This window comes from Cyanistes caeruleus, chromosome 23 (assembly GCF_971803275.1).
Source record: "Cyanistes caeruleus chromosome 23, bCyaCae1.hap1.1, whole genome shotgun sequence".
Lineage (NCBI taxonomy): Eukaryota > Metazoa > Chordata > Aves > Passeriformes > Paridae > Cyanistes > Cyanistes caeruleus.
In genome coordinates this window covers 274,437-295,364 of record NC_141723.1, presented here as the reverse complement: position 1 = coordinate 295,364, position 20,928 = coordinate 274,437, and the positions used below count along the sequence as shown (strand labels likewise).

Genomic DNA, 20,928 nt, shown 5'->3' with positions numbered 1-20,928 from the left:
ATTAGCCCCTTTTTAGTACTTTCTTGGTTTTCCCAATGGAAATGTACATCAGTAAGTTAAGGGATCAGGCCCACCTTGAAGATGCAATCACTAAAGATCCCACTGGTTTCAAGAACATAAGATCTTTAAAAATACCAATATATTTTAGACTACTTGGACATTTTTCACACTGACATGCAGTGAACCCACTGGCATTAAGTCAGAAAAGTAGTATCATAGAATCACAGAACGGCTTGGGGTTGGAAAAACTCACCTTGTCCCACGCCCCTGCCATGGGCAGGGATACCTTTCACTAGACAAGGATAGAATAACCTATAGATTCCATATATTTGCTTTAATTTTAATATGAAGATACGTGAGGTGTTTAAATGGGGTGGAAAAAGATCTTAGCACAAAATGTCACAGTTATGAAACATTTCCATTCTAAACTTTTATATTCTTTACTGGCTCTTACAAAGTGCTGTTTTCTGAAATCAGAACATTGCTGAAATTTTGCAGATGGGGTGAATCTGTATCACAGATCAATAAGCAGCCCAGTTTTAATTAAAATTGCTCACTGGCCCACTGGTCACTTATTATAGTCTCTTTCTTAACTATTTGAAAACCCTTAAATCTCTTTTACTGCACTCCTCTGGCATATATAATTTTCTTTTTAGCCTGGCCAAGTTCAGTTGAAAAATGGGATAACAAGTTGCTTTTGAAAACTGGTACATTTTAATGTAAATATTTTAACGTGCAATATGAATACAGGAGTAAATAAGACATTCTGAGTTAGGCTTTTCCCTTTAAGAGGAGGGATACTTTTTTTTCCTCCCCAGTCCAAAATGTACAAGTTCTTTATAAATCTTTGAGTAGGGGTGTCTAGGTTTAGAAGACAGGTGTCTGCTAGGGAGGGCAGGAGCCTCCCTTGGAATGAAAAATATAAACCCCCTCCCTCTGAATTATTAGAATTTTGAAATCAAGGGGCTCTCAGACAGAGATCTAGGGATAGAAATAACAGTTCTTTACTAGGATGTATAATAAGGCAAATGAACAACAATAACTACAGCATTAAAAACAGAACCAGGGAGCCCGTGACAGCCTTCTCGGCCCAGTCGGGAAGGGATGGAGGAGAGGCTTTGCTTCACAAACCCCCTCGGGCGGGCAGTGCCGGTGCTCCTGCAGGGCTCTGTGATGAACACTCAGCTGGAACAGCAGGGATGAGCTGAGATCCCAGCCCGGTGGCTGAGGTGGATCAGCAGCTCTGCGGTGGTGGCTGGCACTGCCACATGTCCCGGCAGGACAGGGCGAATGGGGCCCGCAGAAGCAGAAGGAGAAGCAGAAGAAGCAGAAGCAGCAGCAGACGCTGCAGCAGCAGCTCTGTCTGGGTAATGGTGAATTCCTTTCACCAAGCAACAGGCCCGAATGTGTCCTGCTCTGAAGCTCAAGAAACGAGCCAGCCCGCAGCTACCCCCGCCCTCCCTTTTACCTGACCCCCTTCTCCCTGAGCTCAGCCAAACTGTTCTCAAGCACCCAGCAGTCAGAGTTCCCTGCAACTAATGGGGAAAAATTCTATAGGTGAGAAGGAGCAAAAGGAAGGACACCTAACCCCCGACACGGGGCTTTCATTCGAGGTTGAATTTATACAGTAGTTAAAGCGCTACATAAATGAATTTACTTTTAATATGTATGTAGTGCTTGGTGAGAATTTATGTTCACAGCACTGACTCCATTAGTGTTATCCTTGTCTTTCTGAAAAACCTTAAATCTGGTGACCCTTGGGTAAGTCTCTCAACTAAGTCTGAGGTACAACCTCCACTGCATTCTCACCTGCTCCTAGTCCTGCACTGTATATACACCAGGGTGTAAGAGCTGAAGTCCTGCAGCAAGGCTGCAACACAGGATATTCCTTTTAAAGAGCAATGCCATCAGTGCTCAATTCACTACCTAAAAAGCAAGTGAGAAATCAAAGTTTGAGGAATAACACATTTCCCTTCATAGAGACCAGTCCTCCCAGGACAAAAAACCCCCAGAAAAAAAGGCTTAATCTCCCAGATCTTGGTCCTTCCTTGGTGATGATCATGAGCTCTACACGCACCTAAATTCATATGACTGCAGGGTGGCAGGGAGAGAGATTGAGAAAAGAACGTCCAGCGAGATGTAAAGGGAATTCAATCAGTTGGAAAAAACCCAAAGGCTTTCAGCATGGAAAGGCTTTGGGGATGGCTGTTTTCATGTCTGCTATTCATAGAGGAGCAGCAGGTCACTACAGGCATGGTGACACTCACAATGGCCATGTTTAATTCAGTGCACAGGTCCATTCCTGGTGAGCACTGGTACTCATCTGTTGCCTGTGACAACACCACCAGTTTGCATCAATGCTTCAAGGCTGCAGCACTCCCTAGGATGCCTCTCCTGCTGTTAAACCCATCAGGTAGATGACATCTTACATTTACTTCCAAGAATACTATTTTTCACAAGTTCTGGAGCTCTTAGTGCCCTTTTCCAGGACATCTTACTAATGAAGCACAGAGAAGCTCATCTTCACCTTTGGCTGCCAATGTTTATTCTATAAGAAATGTTTCAAGCGAACATCTCTGTCCCTTATCACTTCCAAGACCATGATTGTACAAACAGTAAAGTGCATATTTATGATTGCAAAAGTGTGCTCTTAAAGAGTAATGTTAAATTCATTATAAAAGGAGCAAACAGAAGTTAACAAGGAATACATCTGGTACCATTAGAGTCTCTGGGAGCAGCAACTTCAGCAAACTGGTACATTGAGATCCTGAAGAATGAGTTCAGAGAAGTGACAAAATCTTTGAAGATTCCCACCATTCTCTTGAACTCCTGAAATTAAAGTGTAAAATTAGTTTAGCCAGTGAATTGTAATCCTTTACAGCTAAACTTGATTGAAGATTTAAATGGGGGATTACGTCATTCATACTAGTTCTGTGTGACAGTTATGTGCAAGGTAGAGCTTGCAGAGGTAAAGTTGAGTCAGTCTGAGTTTTAGGAGTAGAATGCAAACTGAAGTTAGATAACTTAAGAATGTGGTGGGATTAAGTAAAGAACTCCCTATTGCTTACTATTATTGGAGTATCATAATCATACTCCAATATTATTACTGCTGAACACAATTCAGCAATATAAGAAATACTAAGCAGTGCTTCTAGGAAAAATATAGAGCACACTTGCACAAATGATACCCAACTAACTGCCCCAACTCATCTGGAGCCATCCTGCCCTTCAGACAAGACCTCTACCTGTCACCAAGGCTGTGTAAGGGGCAGAAAGCAATACAAAACCATTATTAGCCAACTCAAACTTCATACAACATCCAGCTATTTAAGTGCCTCTGGGACATAGTATTTCTCCAGACCCCTAAATATATCAGAAGGTTGCCAGCCTGGTCTGGAATTGGACGTATGTATTTTGCTGCAGCACTTCTGTGTGGAAGCCCACAGTTCCTGCAGCCTTGTGGCTCAGCCTTCTATCTATGACTTAAAATGACAACACACTGGAGACAAGATGTAGGAAGTCCAGCAGCAGTGAGATGAAGGAAACTGCTGAAGAAACTGGGCTTAAGATACACAGTGAGAACAAAGATGCTCCATAGAAAGAGGGTAACAAAAAATACAGAAGCCTTGAGAGGCAGACAGGAGCTTAAAAACAAAAAGGCAATTTCTAGGAGAATACAGTGAAGTTTAGAAGAGTGAAAAATGGAGAATAACTAAGAACAGATGCATTACAAATGGGGTCATACCATAAAAACAGGGATAAATGGAATAACTGCAGACATGAGGAAAAGCAGCACAGAAATCTCTGAAAAGAAATGACACAGTAAATGGTGGTGGACAGCAAGCTTTTCTGTTTCTGCTCAGAGACTTCTTTGAAAGGGATTGGAAGGGAAGGGAGAAAATCTACCCTTCATTATACCAATAAACCCTTAACTCTTGATGGCCATTTTCCCACTGCTCTGGTTCATGCCTGAAACAGTGCCATTCATCTGGCTTCTACTGAGGTGGGCAGATCTGCACAGCAGTTTGTGCTGTGTTCATCTCAAACATCACAATCCTTGTCTACAGCATGTGACAGACTGTTAAGGAAACAAGCCTAGTATTAATATTCCTGTAACTGAAAACTTAAAAATAACCCTTGTGTTAGATTTGGAGATATAATGGATTTGCTGAAGCACCAGCACAGAAAGGTGCAATTGCATTGGAAAATGAAAAATGCATCAAGCCAGGATGCTTAAGGACAGCACAAGAGAGTGGCTGCTCAAGAAAGCTGCTGAACCTTCAACATTCTGCATATGAATCTCAGCATTCAGAAAATGTGCTAAATCTATGATCTCCTCTCATTTCTAGATGGGGGGCAAAACCAATGGTGAATTTAATTATACAATTTGTTTTTCTGAAGACTATCTACGGCAACAGCAATGTCTGAGACATGAGGAATCCATTTTGGAATAGAGTTGCACATATGTAGGATTCACTTCCCAGGAAAAGAAATTACTTCTGATATATAATTCAACAGACTAATGAGCCCACACTCAGTCTGAGGATCCCAAATGCAGAAATAGTAGAGATTAACAACTTTTTTAGCTAATACACAAGCTGGGAATTTATGCTGCTCATTTTCTCTCTCCAGATGGACCTAAGGCTTTGAGCACTGGCAGGATCTCAAGGCAGAGCAATGCCTGATGCTTCTCCAAGGAATTGAACACAAACATTGAACCTGACAGAGAATTCAAAAGACTGAGGGTCTAGAGGTCTACATGTAAAGGCACAGTGAAGACACAGTGGGGAGAGAGGAAGGAGAGGCTGCTTTGCAGAAAATATTTAGTGAACTCTCATCCTCTTGCTTGGTGAGACATACCTTCCTGCAATGGCATCTTGACTCCTTTATCTCTTCCAGTCTACCTGTGAAGACTAAAGTGACATTTAACCTCTAAAGATGGCAGAATCAGTCATTCATGTATAAAGGCAACCAAACCTTTCCAACTTAAATAAGCTGAGCCCCACACCTTTGGTAGAAAAGCCACCTGAAAGAGAAAAAGCCCACGATTAAAAAGAATCCATTAACACCTGATATTGGCTCATTTTAGCACTGAGATTTCTCTTGTTGTCCTTGGATGTTTCTTCCCTCAACTCTCCTCTGCTTGCCTCAGCCATTTCAGCAGTCTGAAAGGTTGTTCATTTTATAGAGGTCTTTTTTGAAAGATGAAAATTCAAATATGTTATAATTAGCTGCAGTTCCACATAAGTCAGTATTATTGCAGTTTTTATATTAGATCCTAATTTGTCCCACAAACGTATGTGTCAAATATTACAGTAGAATGACTAATGATATCAGACATAATGGAAGAATTAAGCATTGATGCAGGATACTTGCTTAAGAATAATAATTTTAACTTCTTTTCACTCATAATTTATTTTTGTCCTCTACTGTAAAAGAAACCTGAAACTGAAAATAAAAATTGCTTGTGTTAGTGGCAAGCAACAGAAGAAATCTGATTCATGGTTTAATTCTTCATTCAGTATTCATTGATAGATTAAAAGCCAAATCATCATAACAAATAGCACAGCAATTAACAACATGGAATATAAAAACCTCAAGACTTGTCCCATGTAGTGGTTTTGGTTTGCTGATTTGAGTTTCCTGGCCAGTGCACCAAATAATGTGGTGGGTTTAGCACTGACTAAAATCACCAGTGCACTTACCCATTTCTTGCTGTGAGATAGGGATTAGGAGAAGGGCAAAACAGGCTTAAAACTTAAAAGGTATGAAGAAAACTTTATTAACAGGATTAAAATAATAAGAAGCAACAGAATAAAACCTTCAGAACCTTTTTCCTCCCCCCGCCTGACTTCTTTTCTTTCCCAACTGACAACATAGAGACAAAACCTGGGATTTTAAAACATTTACCAATTTTACAATAGTCTTTCATCAGTTCTTGTAGGGAGAGGAGCTTTCTCTTGCCATGCCATGGAGACCTCTCCACAAGAAACAGTTCTCCTGTGGTTTTTCATTTCCACGAATAGCAGCTGTCTGGGAAAAGATCTGCAATCGTGAAACTCCTCCCATTTTCACAACCCACCTACAGCTGTGTTTATGGGCCATGTCAAATTCTGGGGTATTATTTCAAGGATGAGCTGTTCAAAAGCAAAGGTTCTATTCATCTATCTCTGCAATCATCTTTATCTCTGGGAACAGAGGTCTTCTTCTCTCCCTGGGGGCAAAGGGTCTTCATCACTCTCTCCCCTCTGTTCAAGCTTCTCATGGGATCAGTCCCTTCAGTATCTATTTTGCTTCATCATCGATACGTCTGCTCACATCTACAGTTTGAACACTCCATTCCCCCATAGTTTCTCATGAATTAAAAGGGGTATTCCAGTGTGTCATAGTCCATCTCAATGGCCTACCAAAAGAGCATTCAGCCTCAATTCTAGGCATCTCCTCATTCTCCTTCCAAGACTTGACTCCTTCTTCGCTGACCTTGGTGTCTTCATGTTGTCTGTCTATGTGTTGTTACTGTTATTAATGAAATTAGAATTTTGACAACTAGGTCCCTTGGGTTAATGGCAGCTTAATTAAAAATGAATACAATTTAGTAAATTGAATAGTAATTTGGTATAAAAGAGTATAGTTCAGTAAATGAATATAATTTAATAAAAATATATATTTATAATTTATATATATAATCTGCCAGTAATTAAGTATGATTAAAGCATAAGCAAATCCAACCGGGGTACAGGGAGGGCTTCCCACCCTGCCTCACGTACAAAACAAAGCACTTCAAGCTAAACTTCTATACTGTATGCTTCTACATATTCATTAATGCTTCCCATACGTTTCCTCCTATTTCCGATTTTTCTGACTTTACATCACTTTTCTTCATGGCACATGCGTCACTTGTTGCTAAGGGGTCTTCAGTCTTCTTCTGGTGGTCTTTTGGCAAAGGCTTCTCCTCTTCCTCGTTGTCCTTTGGATAACCTTACAGGTTTGCACGTGTGTTCTAAGCGCTGTGTCATGTAAGTCTACTAATTATTCTTGTATTTACTGATTTTTAGGCCCAATGCCCAAAGTCGTTCTAATTTTGTCCATCTCAAGGCTGTTTTTGTCTTGGGACATCACTTATCTTCCAGACTACATCCTGTACCTCAATTTTAACATGTAACATCTGTAAAGGGGTGCATCAGCCTTGTAACACTGATTCTTTTGATTGCTTCTAATAATAACTTTAATAACTGCTACAATTTAGTTAGCACGAAACAATTCCATTTATTACATCACTATATATGTTTCTCTCCCTCGAGAGAGTATCCAGGTCTGCAGGTCTCATCTGTGCACTGAAAGGGTTAAAACTTTCCCAGACCTGCGGATGCCTATGTGATCTCTGCCGGGGGAGCGGCCGGTGGCTGTACTGCGGGAGGATGGCTCTCAGCAGCCAGGCTAGCACTCAGAGGCAGCACGCCTCGGGCCGATGGCTTCCCCTCCCCCTGCCTGGCAATTTGTGGAGAAAGCCAGCAGCGGCAGAATCTCGGCTGAGCCGGGAGCTGACGCAGCGCCGCTGGAAGGGGCCGCAGGCACCCCGGCGGAACGGGACCCGGAGGGATTGCTGAGCAGGGGCCAGCCCCCAGTTACGTATTCCGGGCCAGAAGCTAAGAGAGAGCTTTCCCGGCCTTGTCGGTTTTTAAAATGTGGATCGCACAGAGGCTGATCCAACTTCTAAATGGTTTCATCAGTTGTCAGTTCTCAGAACTAGCCAGCTATTGTTTTTTTCCAGGCACAGGGGAAGCTCTCAGCAGCTTCTCTCAGCAAAATCATTTCCGTGGGTGGTTACTTTCTTCGTACTAAATATCAATTAATGCAAAACCAGCACATCCTGCTAAGTAAATGTGCAACCATTTGCATATTTTTAGTGCAATTCAACAGCAAAAAATTGATCCATTCCTCTGCAATCAGGTCCGATTCAGCACCTGTTCCATCAGGCATCATGGAATTGCCTGTGCTAACAAGTTGTTTCATGGCACACCTCTTATTTCACCCCCAATCACTTGTTTGAGCAGTTACTCAGTTTGCAAGAACAGGGTGTATGAGAAGGAACTTATGACACAGGAGCAGGCAATAAAGAATTTAAAATGTCTCGGAGACACATCATGACTGATATACAGATTACTAGGAACTGTAGTTTTCCATCAGCTGCCTGGTACCTTTAAGCACTTTTTTTTCCTGTTGCACTTAAAAGCAGAATAACTCCAAAAATCCCTTCCTTACTTTAATTTGGTATCAGCACAGAAGGCTGCATTTTGCATCATTCTATTTAATAATAAATATTAAGACGTTTCCTGTTGCAATCATCATTGGGGCCTCACAGTTCTCAAACAGTGAGTCATCCTTCTTATTTCAACTCAGGAATATTGACTTTAGGTGCTGGAAATGCACACCTGGAGACATAGGACCTGCAGCTTTTCCCTTAGGCACTATCACCAAACCCAACATTGGGAAGGAGCTGCAGGGTCTTTTCTGAGTAGCAGCCTAGTCTTCAACTGATGAAAATCAGTGGTATACAGGAATTCTCAGGCACAAGAATTCATATTTACAGACTTTGCACTGCAAGGTTTTTATTTCAATGCCCCAAATACACCCAGGGCTCTACAGCACTATTCACTTACAAACTCATTCAAGAGAGAGGCTTTGTATTGTGCTCTAGGGTTTTTATAACCTTTGAAGCAGAGTTCTTTGGAGGGCCACAAAAAGTGAGATGCAGCAGTGCTTTGGCAGCTTTTAAACTCCTAAGGCAGCAGGAAGTTTGAACATAGGTTCTCTTGACAATAAGAAATAAAGAAATACATGTATTTGAAGTCAGCATCAGTTGAATAAAGGCAAAGAGCAGGACACAGCTGAAAGGAACTAGGACATGCAAGTAGAAGCTGAATCCCAGTGTCTCCAAAGGAAGGAGGGGACCGCCTACAATTTCCACCCCAAACCTGTGGCCTGAGGGGGAGAACAACCTCTTTCTGAATCACATTTTCTCAAAAGATGAGTCAGCTCCTGAGAGATCTTTAACAAAATCCCTGTCCTACAACCTTCCAACAGTCTTTCCCCATATCTTGCAAAAGTTGCAAGAATTTGAAGTTGCTCCTTTTATTTTACCATGATTTTCCCTCATGGGAAGAGAGAAGAGCCATCACAACCATCTTTTGCCATTGCAGCTTGCCAAGGCTTGAAGATCCCTTTTCTCCCAACATTAAAGACATTTTGCCCCACAATAATGAAAAACACCATTTTGCAGGAGAGCTTCACACTCGTATCAGTGTATTCAGCGTTTTTGGAAGCAAATTACAAGGCTTCCTCCAACTCTAGGCTCTCCTGCCTCATCCCAGTCACTTGGTTGACTCTCCAAGGTCTCCACCAAGATGTAGCTATTTGGCTAATTAACTGCCAGCAAATTCCCTTTTGGGATTTAAGAGCTGAATTTCAAATGGGAAATGATGATACAAAAATATATATCAGAAAGCAATGCGGTGTGAGTAATGAATCCTTTGCCACACGAATGCAGATTCTTGGGGTCAGAAGACATCTTTGTTATAAATGAAATTAGAATTTTGACAACTAGGTCCCTTGGGTTAATGGCAGCTTAATTAAAAATGAATACAATTTAGTAAATTGAATAGTAATTTGGTATAAAAGAATACAGGTTAGTAAAAGAATATAATTTAATAAAAAATTACAATTTATATATAATCTGCTAGTAATTACGTATGATTAAAACATAAGCAAAACTGACTGGGGTACGGGGAGGGCTTGTTACCCCACCTGACGTACAAAACCGACCGGGGTACGGAGGGGGTTCCCCACCCTGCCTCACGTACAAAACAAAGCACTTCAGGCTAAACTTCTGTACTGTATGCTTCTACATATTCATTAATGCTTCCCATACGTTTCCTCCTATTTCCAATTTTTCTGACTTTACATCACTTTTCTTCATGGCACATGCGTCACTTGTTGCTAAGGGGTCTTCAGTCTTCTTCTGGTGGTCTTTTGGCAAAGGCTTCTCCTCTTCCTCGTTGTCCTTTGGATAACCTTACAGGTTTGCACGTGTGTTCTAAGCGCTGTGTCATGTAAGTCTACTAATTATTCTTGTATTTACTGATTTTTAGGCCCAATGCCCAAAGTCGTTCTAATTTTGTCCATCTCAAGGCTGTTTTTGTCTTGGGACATCACTTATCTTCCAGACTACACCCTGTACCTCAATTTTAACATGTAACATCTGTAAGGATGTGCATCTGTCTTGTAACACTGATTCTTTTGATTGCTTCTAATAATAACTTTAATAACTGTTACAATTTAGTTAGCACAAAACAATTCCATTTATTACACCTTCGTTCATCTATATTTTAATAGTTTCCCCTCAAAATTGCTTTTGGCTAAGTTCTTCCTCAACATACCACCTGGTACACTCTCAGTGGACAACAGCAAGGCCAAAATTTGACCAAGTTTTCTATTTTTTAAAATCTCATAGATCAGTATATTTAAACACATCAATATTTTACTGTGTATGATAAATAAGACACTCATTTCTGTTAAGAAGTCTAACGAGATCTTTTCCATACTTACTGAAAATACAGCTGGACGACAGACCCATTTGCCAGCTCCTTGTCAACTGGGAAGGCTAAAAAGCAATCCAAAAAAATGTAGCTGCTTAGCAAAGATGTTAACTCAATATTTGCTAACCAATTGCAAAAGTCTTCCATCTCCCTTTCTCCCTTTCTTTTTCATAACTACCTTTTTAACTTCTTACAGGGGGAAAAATAAGCATGTATCATTATGTCCTTAGATCAATTTATGCTTAAACACATACACACACAAATACACCCCTGCAACCTTACAGGGAGCTGGGGGTGCAAGTATTGTAATCTGCATTTAAAATTCAGTGTGTTCCACTCCTTGCATGATCAGGCCTTAAGTACCTCAACCAGATTCCTTCTATTTGTCTTGTCTTCTGGAAAATATATCTTTACATAACCCTTCAAAAGAATCACTTCTATGCACACAGACACTGGCTCAAACACATCCACCAGTTTTCATAAACCTTATCCCAGCAAAGGATGGAACTGTGTCATCAGATGAAAACTACAGATCACAGCAAGCAACTGTGGAGCTCCTGGTCTATGTTTAGAAGGGCTTACCTGGGATCAGGTTGATAAACTATTTGTTATTTGTATTTGTTATTTTTTTGTATAATTATTTTGTATTTGGATGCATTTCCTTTGGTACATAGGTGCAGAGCTGTGGCCAGAGAGCACATGTCAGGGGTGAAAGGGGAGTAGCCAGGGGTTTGCCTGCCCTACACCATGTGCTAGAAAAAATCTAGAAAAATCATGTGGGTAGATCTCTTGGAAGGGTCAGTAATAAATAATAATAATAAATTATTATTATTTTATTTTTATATTATATAATACAAATTATTATTATTATTAATATTATTATTATTATTATTATTATTATTATTTTAATAATAAAAATAACAAATCTGTGCCACCTCAAAACCTAAAAAACAATGACTTATTTCAAGTCATTTCAAGCTTTCCCTCTCTACAAGAATATATCAAATATATAATTTTTTTTAATTTTTGCCCTTCTTTTGTTTCCATGTTTTTCCGCACATCACAAACTGTCCAAGTTCTCCAGGCTCTGTTCTCTCTTTTTTTTTTGTTAGACTGACTTCAGTGAAACCCTAGATCTGAAAGTCCCCAAACAATAAACAAAGAACGTATTTCAGTGTGTTAAATTTGAGAAGTGACAATAAGGGCTGTGGTATGGTACTATGATATCACTCACAGAGGACTGTTACTTCATTGTGAATGGAAACAGCATCTGGCACAGGGCCAGAAATCATTTGCCAAAGGAGCATCCAAGAAGTAAAGCAATGAAAAATAAGATTCAAATGAATTTATGACTATGTAAGTTGTTGTCTTCATTGGGAAGATGTTTCTTTAAAATCAGGTAAGGAAAACCATTGCATATTATGTCTTTTTTCCACCTTCAAATCCAGGGTTTGCCAATAGCTTTTCAACAATTGCATGATTCACTATTGAGGATTCCATGCTGAGAGAAGATAGCATTCTGTACAGCACAGGGCTTTTTCATTTTTTTTTTTTCTATTTCTATTATCAACCAACATGCCAGCTGTGAAATAAAACCTGGAGAAAAACTTTGAAAGGAGATAAATTCCCAGCAGGTGTCACAGAGATACTGAATTGACTTTTAGTCTTAATTACACCTTCCATGTGGTTTTTCTGTGTTGCAGTTGCTCTATAGTAAATGAAATAGTGCTGTTATAAAATACTTTCTTCTACACTAAAAGAAAAAGTAAACAGATTAAAATAAAACTAGGGAAGTGATAGGGGGAAAAAAGAGAAACAGGCATCACCAGCACAGTTCCTAAAAGTTCTGCAAGGTATTAATGAGGAAAGAGGAGAGAAGAGACAGGATGTGGAATTCAGTACAGAGATGAATACAGGAAATCACAGAATCTCAGAGTGGTTTGGATTGGAAGTGACCCCAAACCCATCCCATTCCACCCCTGCCATAGGCAGGGACAACTTCCACCATCCCATGTTGCTCCGAGCCCCATCCAACATGGCCGTGAACACTTCCAGGGATGAGGCAGCCACAGCTGCTCCTCTCTGTGCATTTACAGTGTTTGAAGGTTGAAGAGAACCACTAGGATGCGAAGCAGCTCATTCAACCTTTCGGGTATTCTCGGGTGAAACAGAACTCACCAGGGAGATGAATTCAGCCTGTATCAAATTGATCCAAGTAGTGAAAAATGACGTTGTCATCTTAGGCCTATTCCTGTCCTTTGCCTTCCTGAATACCTCAGCAACTATAAGACTAGCTTTCAAGATGATCTTACCTCAGTGGCAAAGACATTTCAGTGTAAAAATCAGCTTCTGAGGGGCCAGGCTGGCAGCTGGCAAGTCTCTCAATTAAAACTACTCAAAGTTTGCTTTGAGAAATGCCATTGCTATTACCATGCTCTATTATTAAGGCAAATTCACTAAGCAGCAGATTTTGGAAGTCTGGGATTAAAGTCTGGGGTCTTTTGATAAACCTGAAGAGTCCAGATCCTATCTGAGTTCTCAGTGGGGTGTACTGGCTTTAGAGACAGTCTTCCCAAGAAAACAGATTTTAGAGCCCTGGGAAATACCAATTGTACTCTAACAGTAAAACTCTGGAAACAAGTCTCCCTGCAAAATAAAGGCAAAGCAAACCTGATACAATGCAGGACACACAAGCACGCTCAGCTGGAACTGCTGCAAACCTTTTATTGTGAACTGCAGCCTCATGCTCAGGCAAGCAAATCTGGAATTTTTCCACTATGTGCAGGCTGGGGTTACAGGCGTTCAAAGCAACAGTTTAACAATTCCATAGTAACAGAGAAATGCAAAGTCCTGTCATAACTTTACCATGTAAATCTGCTGCTTTGAAGAAAACGCCTTTGTTTTGGGTCAGGCTTGCCAGGTGCCTGGGCACACCTGGAATACATAATATTTGGGTGCACCTGGACAACATCACCTGAGCTTTGATAATGAGGATTATTTCCTGGTAAAAGACTGGCTCAAAATAATTAGGTTATTTTCTGTTCACTAAAAGATATTGGGGAAGAAAATTTGTTATTTCTTCCCAGGCTACAGTATTGGCATCCTTCGTCCAGTGTTGTTTCACTGAAGAACAGCAGAAGCCCTTCCAGCATTCCCTGCTCTGGGCAGCTCTGTGCTTTTCCCCTGAACAGCACATTCTTATGTTTTTCCTGTCTGTGTGACTACTGAAATTTCTTATTTGTAGCCATCTGCACCCTGGCAGAGGCTGCAGTTTCAATCCTAATGGCTGTCTTAGAGGATATCCTTTCATTTTTATCACCTTCAGAGGTAAGGCAGCATTAACTATTGAGAGACCGCCAGCTATTCACCAGTCTTCACAGAAGTAATCGTGAACACCGTTTATTTCTATCTTTAGCACACCTTTTATAGGGTTCTACAGGGTCCACAGGCAGACCAAGCTACTATTGGCTAGCACACACAAGTTTACATTTTTTCTCCTACACACAAGGATATTGTCTTGCTTTACCCTCTCTTCTGCATGAAGGTTTCAAGGACTTTAGCCTTTAATATCACGACTTATTTCAAAGGCTGGTTTGTGCATACAGGCCTTTACTAATATATAAAATATATCAACAATTAACTCCCTGAAAAATCCTGGCACTTGCTCCATTTGATTCCTCCTGTTTTCCTAAACCAGTTGTTTTCAAAGGTATTCAGACATCTGTCTGAATAGATGTGAATAGTGAATTCCACCTACAGTGTGGGTGGAATATACTTACCTTCCAAATCAGTTAAGTTAGAAAACATTCCTTCCTTTTAAACTAATCACTCACTAAACAAACATTTCTACCTAGACAACTACCCTCTTGAAGGACACATCCAACTCCAGAGAACCATGCTGCAAAAATACTTTCAATGCAGTCCAAAATGACACCAGTTTCAGGGTCTGCTCAGACAGCACCTGCTGCAGGGTCAGGACTCACACAAGAAATCCCAGTCTCCAGGGTGGTGACAAGCAACACAACCCCATCCACATACCATAATGGGTGTGGTTCTTCCACTTAAAGTTCCAGAATGTGGAAAAAAAATTCCACCACTGTTTTTCTTTCCAAGGACCTAATTTTTAACATGTTATAATAAAAAATTAAAGAAGGACTTAAGGCCACCATAAATAAAGGTTGAAATCAATAAAAAAAAAACCAACCACAATTGTCTTTTTTTTTCTGCACCACTCCTATGAGCTGTTAACAAATAGGATAATGATACAAATATTAGATTTAAGACATACTCAAATTACACCTTTATGAAAAAAAAGCCAAACCAACTTCTCCAATAATCCATGGCTAAGTCAGGACTAAGATCTACCTTCAGCACCTGAACAGCAGTACAGCACTAAGTTAGACTTCAGAGGCCACTAATCCTCCTGATCCTGAGCAGCTTCACCTGTGACCACTACTTCCACACTTCCCCTTCTCCCCCCTCCCCCCCCCCCCCCCAATAAACCCAGAAGTCCTATTTAAGCCAAGCTCAGGGCTGTTACTTCTTGTCTGAGTAATTCTAGAGGAGTATTGGGTTTTAGCTTAGTATAAATTGAAACTAGCTATGGCTCTTGAGTCTGTGCTTATTGTTCTAGACTTGGTAAGTTATTAATGGATAAAATATTAAAGTATTTTGTCATACTTTTATTACCAGCCTATATCATAACATACAAATTTAATTCTAATTTTAGACTTAGATCTGCCTTGTCCTCTTGAACTTGCCTGCTCATCTGTATTTCTGAATACTCTCTGGATGCCATCTCTAGATGAACCTTAGTCATCTTCCATAGGTGCTGAAGGATGGAATGGGAACTGCTGAGTATTTCCACAAGCTTGGCAATCCAGACTTTTAGATAAGAGCTGGAGATATCCCAGGGGATGTTTTTTGCCCTTAAAAATCAACCAATTTCTAAAACTGTATAATTTATAATGAAATCTTCTTTGTAAAAGCCTTGTTGCCCCACTAGAGCCTCTACCCCAGAGGCTGGGTAGAGAGCTGGGCATGAGGAATGTGTTAGGAGGAAACAAAAGAAACATGGTTTGTGTAGTCTGACGAAACAAAGGGAAGGATGTGACTGCTGTTGATAAATACATCAGAAGAATGAACACTGGGGTAAGGATACAGACCCTACTTAAAATGGATTAAATAAGTAGAAACAGACTTCAGAAAAAAGAACCAACTTGTCTTCAATGATGTGTTTAGTCTCCTGTTCAAAACTGCAAGAAAGAAAGAAAGAAAGTATCAGTTTCTTATCAGGGAAAGTCTGCTCAGGTTATACACTGAGGTATCTGTGATGGAGATGACTTGGTAGCTTAGAAACTCTCTGCCAGCTCCTATATCCATGAGAAAGTCAGACTTCTAATTTTTAACTTATGCAGAAGGAGGAAGACTGCCCATCTGACAGATAAGTATTTTTAGCCTTATACATGCTGAAAAAGGATACAGAGTTTTCCCAGCTATGAGACTTACTTTTAGCTGTTCTCTAAAAAGCCAAGATAAACAGAGTATAGCGTTAGTACATGTACAAAATAAAATCTTAAAATACAATTTTTTTAAAGAAAATGTGGCTGTTGTCTAAACATCTACCATAAGTTATCACTGAACATATTTTTATGTTGCCTCTTTTATTAATCTATCAAATGTATGCAGAACCAGGAAAAAGATCTCTGAAGATCCTTTCTTTCCTGACAAAGGTGGGGGAAAGCTGACTGTCATCTCATCACATCTTGAAAAAGGCTCTCAAAGGCTGCTGTGTCAAATCCTTTCCCAGTACTGGAGACAAATCTTCTGGAAAAATTAGAAAGCTTGTATAATGCACTATAGGAATAATTTTAATAGAGAATATTAAATTTTATTTAACTTTCTAATGAACTCAGAAATATCCCAAAGCATGGAGAGTTTTTGGAGTCATTCTGGCCTGCTTAATGGAAAGGAAACCCAAACAGCCTCTGTGTTTATTTTGCAGTTGATGCACAAATTATTTCCTAATAAATGGCAATGCTTCTACAGAGCCAGGGCTGGGCCATGGAGAAACCTGAACTCCAGTGGGAAATCAGCTGGTAGAATTGGGTGCTGGCAATTTAGTGCTGTTTGGATCATGGTATCTGAGATCCTTTCCAGAGAAGAAATGTGTGCACTAAATCAACAGTAATCCCAGCTAAAAAAGTAGCTGACCTGAATTTGAACTACATCTGTCCAGCACAGATTTCTGGGAAATGCTCCAGGAATGAACAAATCTGGCAATGCAGAGAACTAGAGTTCCTGAGTTGCACTGGAGTTCCTGTACTTGCCTAAACTGGGCTGACAGGAGCCACAATATGCTGCCTGTGGAAAGGCTGAGCCTCCACAGGAGCGGCTGAGCACAAGAAGGAAAAATCACTTTCTAACCCTGCAGAATCTTGCAAAGAGACAGTTTGCAGCAAAAGCTGTGAAATGTCAAACTCCCAGCTGATTTGTCTCCTTAAAACCATGGACTTTCAAGGTATCATTAGGAGCAGCAGCTGCCTTTATAAATATTGTTCTAATGGAGTCCGGGAGATATTGGTGTGTGAGTGACAAAATATTTTCCCTGCAGGCACTTTGGCATCAGTACTCACTTTTCCTATCCCAACACCCCAACAGGGCTTTGCTAAATAGATTTTCAGTGAACTGAAAAGCTCCCTTTTCCTAAAACTTGTTGTATCTTTTACCAAAGGACCAGTGAAAATTAGGGGGGTTTGGGAGGAGGGGTGTGATGCAAGTTGTTTCCTGGGTTATTTCTCTGCCTCTTTATTATTAAATATTGGACAAAAAAATGCCACTTGGCTGGGGACAAACCAGGCAAAAAGAGAGCCAATAGTGAATGCATGAGGTGAATGCTTCAGCTAATGGTATGTTTTTAATTTTTTAAAAAAAATTAAAATTTTGAGTTGATCCAGATGCTATTACAACACCCTCAAACTTGTTTTAGTCAATTTTTTTTTCTTTCAGTTAAAGGGTTTAATTCAGGATAATAAAAGAAAAAAAAAAAAAAGACTAACTTATTGTGGAGGAATTATTCTGAGAACCAAAATAAAATAACTTTATTGTACTTGTATGTGTTTTAGATGAGGCCACTTTAATTAAATTTATTGTGGTTTACTGTAAACTAGTGAATTCATGTTTTGTGTTCTCTGTGCAGGATGAAAAGTAATTACATTTCAGTTGCATTATAATTTAGCAGGTTGTAACAGACACAGGGACAGGGCTGAAATTTTTCCATCTTTTAGATTGGAGTTTTAAATCACAGCCAGCTGATGACTTGCATGGGGGTGCCACAAAGCGTAGGGTGCCACAGAGCGTAGCCCAATTCCATGCACAGTTTAATTTGGGAATCTAGACCCAAGTACCTACTTGTCATGCACAGAATGAGACTGGGAGGTCATCAGGGCCAGGGAGGCAGTAGCTGCTTCTATAATTCAAATGAGTTTAGAGAACTTGAGCATTTTTCTTTGTCATGTTTAATCTATATATTCCTCATAATGGGATTATGTCATGGAGAAAAATCCAATAATGCAAGCAAAACCTGAACTGTTCATGTAAATGGGGAAAAAACCTCAGAAAATCTTTCTAAGGGGTCTGAGAGAGGGTTGGGGAACAGCTTTAGGCAGTGGGGTCCAGGTGTGCAAGACTTGTTTTTAAGGCAGAGACTTACGAGTGGTTTTCCTAGGGAAAAGGAAGGGGTGAGGACGTCCAAGTCAAATAGGGCAAAAAGATACTCATGAGTAAATTAAATTGGGTGGAGTTCCAGTGTGCTTTTCCACCTGGAATCTGAAAAGGGGAGAGAAGGCAGTCAGTAGTACACTTGCTTCTGTGTGGGAACTAGTGTAAAAATAAACATTGGCGTGACCAGAGGGAACAGACAGAACAGGTAAGATGAGAGAAACTGCTGCAGCAGCAGCATCCAAATGCGATGATGCAGGTATGGAGACATGGATCTGATCGCCTGGGAGCTGAGCAGGGAAAGGAGGATTTTCAGGAGAGTTACAGCACCTTCCAGACGGGAGGTGAAGGGGGATATTTCATGTAGTTCACTTGAACTATGTAGATTAGAAATAAATAAATGAACCTCATGTGAAGACCTCTCTGCCAGCACAAGGCTGTGGGGCTGTGCTGGGCCATCAGAAACAACACATGAAATGTGGGAATTACAATAGGCATTATATCAGATGCTGGATATTGCAGGGGATGAATCAGACCAGCATCTGGCAGCTTGGTGCATCCACAGTGAACTTGCACTGATTTGACTACAAAGGGAAAGAAATAACCTGTGGAACAATTTTCAATGTGAACTCTGTTTCAGGAAAGGGCACACTTTTGCATTCCACTCTGAGACTACATCTCTTGGGGTGGAGCCACCAAGTCTTCAAAAATGTTAGGGAGACTCCTGGAAATCCCCCCAAAAAATGCATTTTGACTTTTTTTAGAAAGTAACACACACAGCTTTTAAAATTTATAAGAAATAAAGCAGTTTTGTTTGCTTTTGTGTATTCCCTTGTAGTACTTGTTCTCCTAAAGCTTCTGCACGGTATAATGAAATTGAAACTGATTCTATGGGACAGGGAAATATATTGGCTCCATGACTCCCATAATTTAGAGAACTGCCCAGAGCTGTAAAGAAGTATAGTTAAGGGGAAAAAAACCCCAACAAACAAATATTAAATATATTAATATATATTAAACAAATTCTGCTGACTTGAGGTGAATCCATATGTAACATTTTAAGATCAAATTTGTTAACACAATTTAGAAAATTTGTATCTCTATGGGCTGTTTTTGAAATTTTGATTGCTCATGGATGGGGATCAGTACAGCAGGAGATGATTTTAATTTACAACACCAGCTCTTACTTTAAAAGACCACTCCAGGCTTTAAAAGGATAGACATAATGTAGAGTTATACTTCATGGCACCAAGATCTGACCCTCTCGCTGTTCTCCCAGCACAGAGACTGAGCAGAACCAGTTCTGTAATAGTGATTAATATTTAACTCAAATTTCCCCTTCCTGTCCTCCTGGGCTTCGGTCAGTTGGCCACAATGGCCCATTGAGGGACCTGTAGCTGCCCACACTGCAGTGAACAGCGGTTTACACACAGTCCATGAAGCCATTTAGAATAAAACTAAAAAGTCCTAAACACAGGGATTGTCTGGCTTAAATATCCACTAACCTACTTGATTAAAGCTATCTCAGTGTGTGCTAATGATAAATGAGCAATAATAAAGGGATGTTTTTTCTTGCTACCCTAATACAAATAGAAAAACAAACACAAGTATGGCAGTAACTGCACTGGAATGACCAATTAGTTACATTTTTGAACAACTGTATTTATTATCCTTTGAGCAGACATTTAGGACTCAGACACATGTACCATGAAAAAAATTAATCTACAGCACCATTTAGGGTCATTTTAGGGTTAGAAGGAGTCCTTTAGCGGACATTTTCTCATGGGTTGGCCTTCAACAGATATCAATAGCTCACATTTCAGCTTCTACTTTATCAGATTTAAGTAAAATTCCAGTGGAATCCTCTGGTTTTGACAAACTTTTAGGTAATTATGCTCCAAGGGGCTGCCAGATTGCAGCCCCTTCAGCGCTGAGCATCGCGGATGGGAGCACACAAGTTTGTCAGTCACCTCCTCAGCCAGGATGGAGCGGGGGATGACCCCGGCCCCACCTGTCCTGGAAAATTGGGAGTGAGGGCTGTGGGAGGTGTCGCCGCCCCGCACCGCCCCTTCCCTCCACCAGGGGGCGCAGGGCGCCCCCCCGCCCCCCCAGTAGGGGGCACTGCCCACGGTGCCCACATCACCTCCCCCACGGGGGGCGGAGCCCCGCTATGAAAAGCGCGCCCTGGTTGGCGGAGATACCCCTGGCGGCGATGAGAGCGGGGCTCTGATTGGTCGCCACCACCCGAAGGTGGGAGTAAAAACCCGGGCAGAGGATGCCCCCCTCCCCCCACTCCCCTCCTAGCGGATTGCGGTGGTCCCCCCCTTCCCCCCCCTTCCCCCCGACCCCCTGACCTGGGCGCTCCGAGCCTTTCCTTGAAGAGTTCTGTGCCCCATCGTGGCTGGCGGAGGAGTTTCAGCCAATCAGCGCGCGACGCCGCGGCTTGTTGCCAGGCAGATTATGGTAATGAGGCCCGGGCGGCCACCCACCCCCCCCCCCCCTCCCGCTCTGCAGCTACCATTGTGAGGTGAGGACAGGTGGGGGGGTTCGGGGCCGCTGCGGGGCCGGCGGCAGCAGCCGGGGCGCGGCGCCCGCACGGGACCCCCTCAGGTAA

At 41.1% G+C, this 20,928-nt stretch overlaps 1 protein-coding gene and 3 long non-coding RNA genes across 17 annotated transcripts in view; 2 read left to right on the top strand and 2 right to left on the bottom strand.

Annotated features, from left to right (window-relative positions):
• Nucleotides 1-695: 695 nt before the first annotated feature.
• LOC147649447 (uncharacterized) lies at nucleotides 696-6,215 on the bottom strand. The gene is made up of 2 exons (XR_002869256.2): nucleotides 4,861-6,215; nucleotides 696-2,829 (listed from the first exon to the last, which is right to left on the bottom strand). It is a non-coding gene; the product is annotated as an uncharacterized LOC147649447 (long non-coding RNA).
• Nucleotides 6,216-15,138: 8,923 nt separating this feature from the next.
• LOC147649446 (uncharacterized) lies at nucleotides 15,139-17,550 on the top strand. Its single transcript, XR_015278913.1, has 2 exons — nucleotides 15,139-15,233; nucleotides 15,325-17,550. It is a non-coding gene; the product is annotated as an uncharacterized LOC147649446 (long non-coding RNA).
• On the bottom strand, nucleotides 15,729-20,755 carry LOC111939395 (uncharacterized). Its single transcript, XR_015278910.1, has 3 exons — nucleotides 20,669-20,755; nucleotides 18,307-18,422; nucleotides 15,729-15,850 (listed from the first exon to the last, which is right to left on the bottom strand). It is a non-coding gene; the product is annotated as an uncharacterized LOC111939395 (long non-coding RNA).
• The window catches only part of PRDM10 (PR/SET domain 10), a 44,008-nt gene continuing 43,474 nt past the window's right edge, over nucleotides 20,395-20,928 (top strand). For 5 of the 14 annotated variants that reach the window (XM_086861395.1, XM_086861390.1, XM_086861380.1 and 2 more), the window contains exon 1: nucleotides 20,813-20,924. The gene's annotated coding sequence lies outside the window, so the exon portion shown is untranslated. Of the gene's footprint in view, nucleotides 20,925-20,928 lie in introns of all 14 variants that reach the window. The other 9 variants (XM_086861392.1, XM_086861389.1, XM_086861386.1 and 6 more) reach the window with 7 other exon arrangements.